Source organism: Tauraco erythrolophus, chromosome 11, assembly GCF_009769465.1.
Source record: "Tauraco erythrolophus isolate bTauEry1 chromosome 11, bTauEry1.pri, whole genome shotgun sequence".
Taxonomy (NCBI): domain Eukaryota; kingdom Metazoa; phylum Chordata; class Aves; order Musophagiformes; family Musophagidae; genus Tauraco; species Tauraco erythrolophus.
This window is the reverse complement of record NC_141475.1, coordinates 27,509,794-27,516,111: the sequence shown is the minus strand read 5'-3', so window position 1 is coordinate 27,516,111 and position 6,318 is coordinate 27,509,794.

Sequence of the window (6,318 nt, the reverse complement as noted above, 5' to 3'; positions counted from 1 at the left end):
TTGTGCCGTGCTGTTCTCCAGGAAGCCTCCAAAGCTGGAATTCACCGCCTTCTGTGGAGCCAGTTTTTGCCAGAAGAGAGAAGCACAAAGAGATGAAGCACCAAGAATCAGGAAGAGGAAGGGGAAGAAGCAGCTTGGCGCTGTGAAAAGTAAGTAAAAGCTCTGTACAAATACATCCTGGCTTTTATCAACCTGATAATACGCAAACAGCGTTTATGAAGGTGTAACGTTCAGTGCCAAGCCTGTGGGTGGAACGACTATGAGTAACGTCCCGATTGGTCACAGGCGCAAAGGTTACAGTCTTCAAACGTGTTTGAGCAGCGAACCGCACTTACACCACCACTTAAGGACTCTTTACATCGTGGAATTGTGCGTACCACACAGCAGCAGCCCGGTTCTGCTCCCTAATCCCGCTACCTGGCTGCCCTGTTTCAGTGCGTGCCCAGAGAGAAATCCCTTTGTGCTGCATCCGCATCTCTTGTGGAAAAGAAACAAAACAGAAACGCAGCCAGTGAGCGAGGAGGGGAAATCAGGAGGTTTGTCCATACTAACCAGTCCACAGAATGACAAGGTACCTGATTTATCTGTGCATCTCATCTCCCAGCAACAAATTCATCTCAAGAGGTTTCTAACGTGAGGCTACGTGGGTACATGGACTCAATCAAACCATGAGCGAATTCCACTTAAAAACGGACTCTGCTCTGACCGGCTGCCTCGGCCTCTGCCAGTCACTCTTCCTCCTCACTGATGCATGAAGTTGTCTGCTTTGATTACACTGTCTGAGTTGTAAACTCGGTGAGTTATGTTGGTACAAACAAGTTTAACTGCACTCTGCATGGTGGAGACTAAATATAGATCTTATGATCTGGTCGTGACTGAGATTCAGCTACCCAAAATTAAAAATGCCTGTTAGCTTCGTCATGCCCTATTCTGTCGCTGCCCACCGATCTGCCATGAAGATTTCCTCCAAGAAAGGAACAAGAAGAGGGGAAGTAGCTGAGTCTCAATCACCAGATAATTTTTTGGCCAACATTTTAAATAGTAGAATGAAAAAAGAGGGGATAGAGAATTTAGTCTGATTTTATTTAATTCCCACCGAGTCTCCATTTTTGCACAGCTAGTAGACCCCCGCTGGGCTAGTCCAGCACATCCTGAGTGTTGCAATACGTAGTTGCCCTTCTACTCAGATGCACCGGTATTAGTTATTACTAATAACTAATTTGTCTTTGCTTCAGAAAGTACATCATCAGCAAAAAGATGTAAAAGTTTTCTTGCTGAACAAGCTGCTGACCGATGGGGTCATCATATGGGTAATTGCAACATCGGTGGCTCGAAGGTTACACGTTGTGTAAAATAAACCTCACTTGACAGGTTATCCTCTGTTTTCTCTTGAAGCTAAAAGGGTTGTACCAGAACTAACTGGGGGCAACAAACGATGACATCTCAGTGATGTACGTTTTTTGTGTTTAATCACACATATTGATTCTGCGTGGGGTTTTTTTCAGCAGCAGGTCACAATGCATTAAACTGGGGAAGAAAGCGTTTGCATTTCTTTACAAATAACGTGTATGAATCGGAAGATGGGCAGACAAACCTGTGCAAAACAAGTTGTTAACACAGTCATAAGAGTCCTAACGCCCTGTGAAACAGCCCCCCGTTTCCTTGGAATAAGGGTGTCCCGATGAAGGGCAAACCCTCCCTCCTGCGCGCGCAGCGGCAGCGTGGGTGAGCGTTCTGTGTCCCCGGGTGCCACTGGGATTTAGAGGTCACCACAGTTCCCTGCTCTGTATGTTTGCCCCGACTGCGTTCGGTATTTACGGTCTCAACTGTTACTTAATTACACCAGACTGTCACTTTAAAGAAGTGATTAAGCAGTCTGACTTTTTACGAGCTAATTAAATTTATTTCCACTACAGGACAGCTGAAGACTCCGTGGTTTTGCTGGTTTTAGCTGAGTTTGGCTCAGAGCAAGACTCTGTGATGCAGAGCCACGTCCAGTAAGGATTTCCCACATTCCTTTGGAGTTTACGTGCCAGCGTGAGATCAAACCGGAGCCGTCATCCGCCGCACGTGACACCGCACAGGGCAGCTTCTGCTGGCGGGTTCCAAATCAGCGTTTGCACCGAGGTGAGCGTTTGAAGGAATGGGAAACCTGCCTGGGATGGTCCAAAGGTGTGTTTGCTTTGCTGGGGCGAGGCTGTCTTGCTTGTGTAGCGATTATGTTGTTTAAAAACCCCAAAGCTGGGACAGCGGATTTACCATCAACTACTCCCAGCTCAAACTTTGCACAATAAAACTTTTGTAAACGATGTAGTTTATGCAAACTGGGTCGGTTCCCAAGTTGTCCGAGCAGGATGTTCCACTGCGGGCTTTTGTAACGTTATGAAATGTAATTAATGTATTAATTTAGGGAGGCTTGGGGTGCATCCTCACCAGTAGCTGAACCGAGAGAGTTCGACTGGAAAACGCCTCTCCCCTCTTCCCTGGCACCCACCAACTTTAATCCTCCCTCACTGCGCTGCCATTTTTAAAGGAGGAACCAGCCGGCCCCCCTCCGCGAGCTGCGGCATCCCGGGATGCCGGGACCGCCGCTCGCTCCGCCCTCCCGCTCCCGCTCCCGCTGCCGCCTGCGCGGCCCGGCCCCGGGCCCGCCGCGACCCCTGCGCGGAAGCGGAGACGGAAGAGGCGGAGGGTTCTGCGCGCCGAAGCCTTTCCGAGGGGCAGGACCGGGACCGGGACCGGCGGGACGCGTCGCTCGGAGTCGCCCCCGCGGTTTACCGGGGGGCCGGGGGGTGTCGGGGGGCACCCCCGCCCCGGGCGGAGGGCTCTGCGGGCGTGCGGGGGTGAGAGCGAGCTCGGGAAGCTGCGCCTGGGGGGAAACCTCGTGTAGGAATAGCAGCTACCCCTCTGACGCCGTATTTTCATTTATTTTTTAAGAGAAATCAGGTAAGTCGCTTGAAATTTTTTATCTGGTTTCAGCAAGGGGCAGTAGATTTCCTCGCAAGGAATTCTGCCTTTTGGGCTGTTATCTCTTAGTTAGGAGTTGCCTAGAACGGAGAATTAAGATTGCTTGGGCGATTTGAAGTGAGAGTAAGTCAGTGTTAAAGGTTATTTAAAATAATTTTTAAAGTGTTGTTATATTAGATCATCATAGTCCAGGATCTTGCAAAATGCTGCTATTTCCTCTTGGTAGTAAGCCATAAGAAGTCAAGAAGCCAGGTACAGTGATATATTTCCCAATTATTTCTGCTAGTGGCTTTAAAAAAAAAAAAAGATTTATTTTTCTGTACACCTACCATTATAAATACAGTAATTTTTTATCTTTAAGTTGGACTATCAATTGCTTATTTGAATTTTTGAACTTTAATGACTGAGAGAATTTGCCACCTTTTTCCTGTCAAGAATGCCTGCACTCAATAATTATTACCTAGCTCTAGCATGATGTGAGAAACGTGCCTAAAATTACCCCAGAACATGCTCAGTATGTGTTTTCTTACATTTGTTTTAAAATTGGTGAGTTTTATCTGTCAGTGTAGTCTTAGGCTGTATCTTGTCATGCCAGCAAGCTGTGAGCTTGCAACCAAATGAAAGCATCTCCCTGGAAGGAGTTCCTGACCTAGTACTGCTCCTGCTACATATCCCGAGCTGCTGCCGTACAAGTGGAATTCAAAAACTGTCGGCAAATACAGTCTGGAAGTGCTGGAGAACCTGTCCTGTGCGTAGCTGGAAGCTACAACTGCATCAGCTCTGAGCAAAAGTGCCAGCTCAACTTTCAGACCTCTTTTCTTCCACCTCATCACTTTGCTTTAAGCATTTGAAATCGGAAGAGAAAGGGTTCCCCCCTTAAATTTGCCCTTTTATTCTGTTCTGCTGTGTTCGAAGGGCGAGTTCTGCGCTGAACGATGCTGGAGGATGCTGTGTTTGGAGTTCTCAGTGCTGCAGAAGTAGCTTTCCTGTTCCGGGGAGGGTGGTTTCTGCCCCGTGACCATTACAAAAGCCGCCTTTTGGTGAGCCTCTGCGAGCAGTTCAGCGTCTTGCTGGAGGAGTGTGACTGTTGGGAAGGGCACAGCGGGGTTTGAGGGGTCTGGGCTTTGTAGCTGCTCAGGAGTCACGCAGCAGAACAGCATTTACACCGCTTGTCCCGGCTGCCTGTGGTGCAGGCTGTCTGTAAGGATCCTGCAGCTTTACGATTGTGTTGTGCATAGTGTGGGCAAAGAACCTGAATCCACGATTTCTTGTCCCAGATTCATCATTACATACCAGATCAGGCATTGCTCTCCCAATTCTCTTATCAAAATGTCATGTAATCAGGCATTTCTGTCCATAGAAAATCAAAATCCTTAAAATCAGATTATTTTTCCATTAGAAAGAAAAATAGAACTGATCAAACTTCGATATGCTTTTACTTTAAATTGATCATCAAACCCTGAGAAACGTTACCTATATAAAATCAAACACATAAGCACTAGTATATAACTTAGGTTATTTTCTCCCAGTGTGTATTTTTCATATTGTTCACTCAAAGTCAGGTTGTTACATATAAAGAAAGAAGAACTGAGCATTTTTATTTTTTCTTCCCAAAAAGTACAGAAGTGAATGCCAAATCTGAGTGTTTATGGTTACAGTCAACTTCCCTAAATGCAGTTTGAACCATCCCACTGATAGTTTCTTCTGCACTTGCCAAACTTCTGTTTTACTTGTGTATGTTTAATCCTTGGGGAGGGAAAGAAGTGAATCCACATAAAAATGTGAGGTTCTGTAAGTGAGGTTTTTATAAGCTGCGACGTTGGTCACGTTAGGAAGTTCTTGACAAAACTCGCTTGTTGATCTGCAGTTACCTGAGGTGCCTTTAATGAAGGATTGGCTCCTGGTAGCCACAAAGTATTTTTGGAATAATGCAGCTTTGAGAGGGATCAGTCTGAAATTCTTCTATTTGAATAGCTATTTGTTTAAAATTGTGTTAATGCACCACGAATTGAATTCAATGAAATGATGGTGAAACGTGCTGGAAATGCTTCCCTTAAAGGATCATTTCATTTGAAGTCAAATCCTACGCAGAAATACAAGGCAGGTGCACTCCGGCACGGCAAATTCACCTAAATTCTAGTGTGCTCTGTTGGCTTTTGGATTTATTTTTTTTTAAATATAAAACATTTACAAGCCCTGCAGTGATTATTTCGAAGACAAGTTAAATAGTAATTAATTGCACCGTGAAATTGAACCTTCCATCCTCCTTACTGTGTCTTTGTGGATACTTTGCAGTGTAGAGTAAATATTATTACTGCAAACATTAGAAATCATTTGGAACTCCCACAGTAATAACACCTTGTAATTATTTTGGCTTAAAGATATCTTAATGCATGTTCACAGCGTATGTAGTTTGAAAGATAAAGGAAAGCCCTGCTACACGAAGGGTGCAGGACTGGGATTCTCTTTTTAAATTTAGTTTTGGAAAGGTGTCAGTATCTAGTCCTGACACTGTAGGAATGTCTTCAGCGTGGACTCCACGGGGGTTTGTAAGTACCTGCTCATGTAGGTGGGACCCCAGACCAAGATGTGTGTCTCTGGCCAAAAAATGGCTTTAGTTCATCTTCAGTCTTGTGCTGACCTCTGTTTCCAGTTTGTGTGGCTCTGCCTGACGGAGCCGAGCCAATCTGTCGGATTTTGATAGACATGTCATGAAAATAATGCAGCTGGGATCCTTTCTCCTCTACAACTTAAATAGATGGAAGTAGCAGGAGGATTTGTAGTGTCTTGTTTGTTTAAATGAAAAATACGAGAAGAATTTGCAAAACTTTGTAAGGTTTGAAGCCCGTCTGCTGCAGCGGGTTGTCCGCTGCTCCCATTCGGTCAACTGTGAAGCTGCTGTGACAGAGTTGGTGGCAATGTCCCGTTACTCATCACTTGGTTTAACGAGCACATCCTAGGAAAGGAATGATGGCTGTGTGATGTCACGTGCTGTGGGAGCAGCCAGTTCCTTGGGCAGAGTTAGAGCTGAGTCTGCCTGTCGGGACACGTGTGTGCTCGCGTGTCTGCAGCGCCCAGGAAGTCGGTTTTCTCCTCCCCCTATCACTTAGTCAATTCGGAACGAGTAGCTGCTCAGCCCTTAAATAAGGGATGAAATATTTGCTTCTGCTTCTCACTTTGCCTGCTTTCTTGGCTGATTTGCCCCAGGCTGTAAAAGCTAGTGGGACTTGGGGGATTGGACGAGATGATCCTTTGAGGTCCCTTCCAATCCCTAACGTTCTGTCATTCTGTGACTTCCTTTCTTTGAAATAAATTACAGATTTCTGAAACCGCTGAACATCAGTTTGCTGA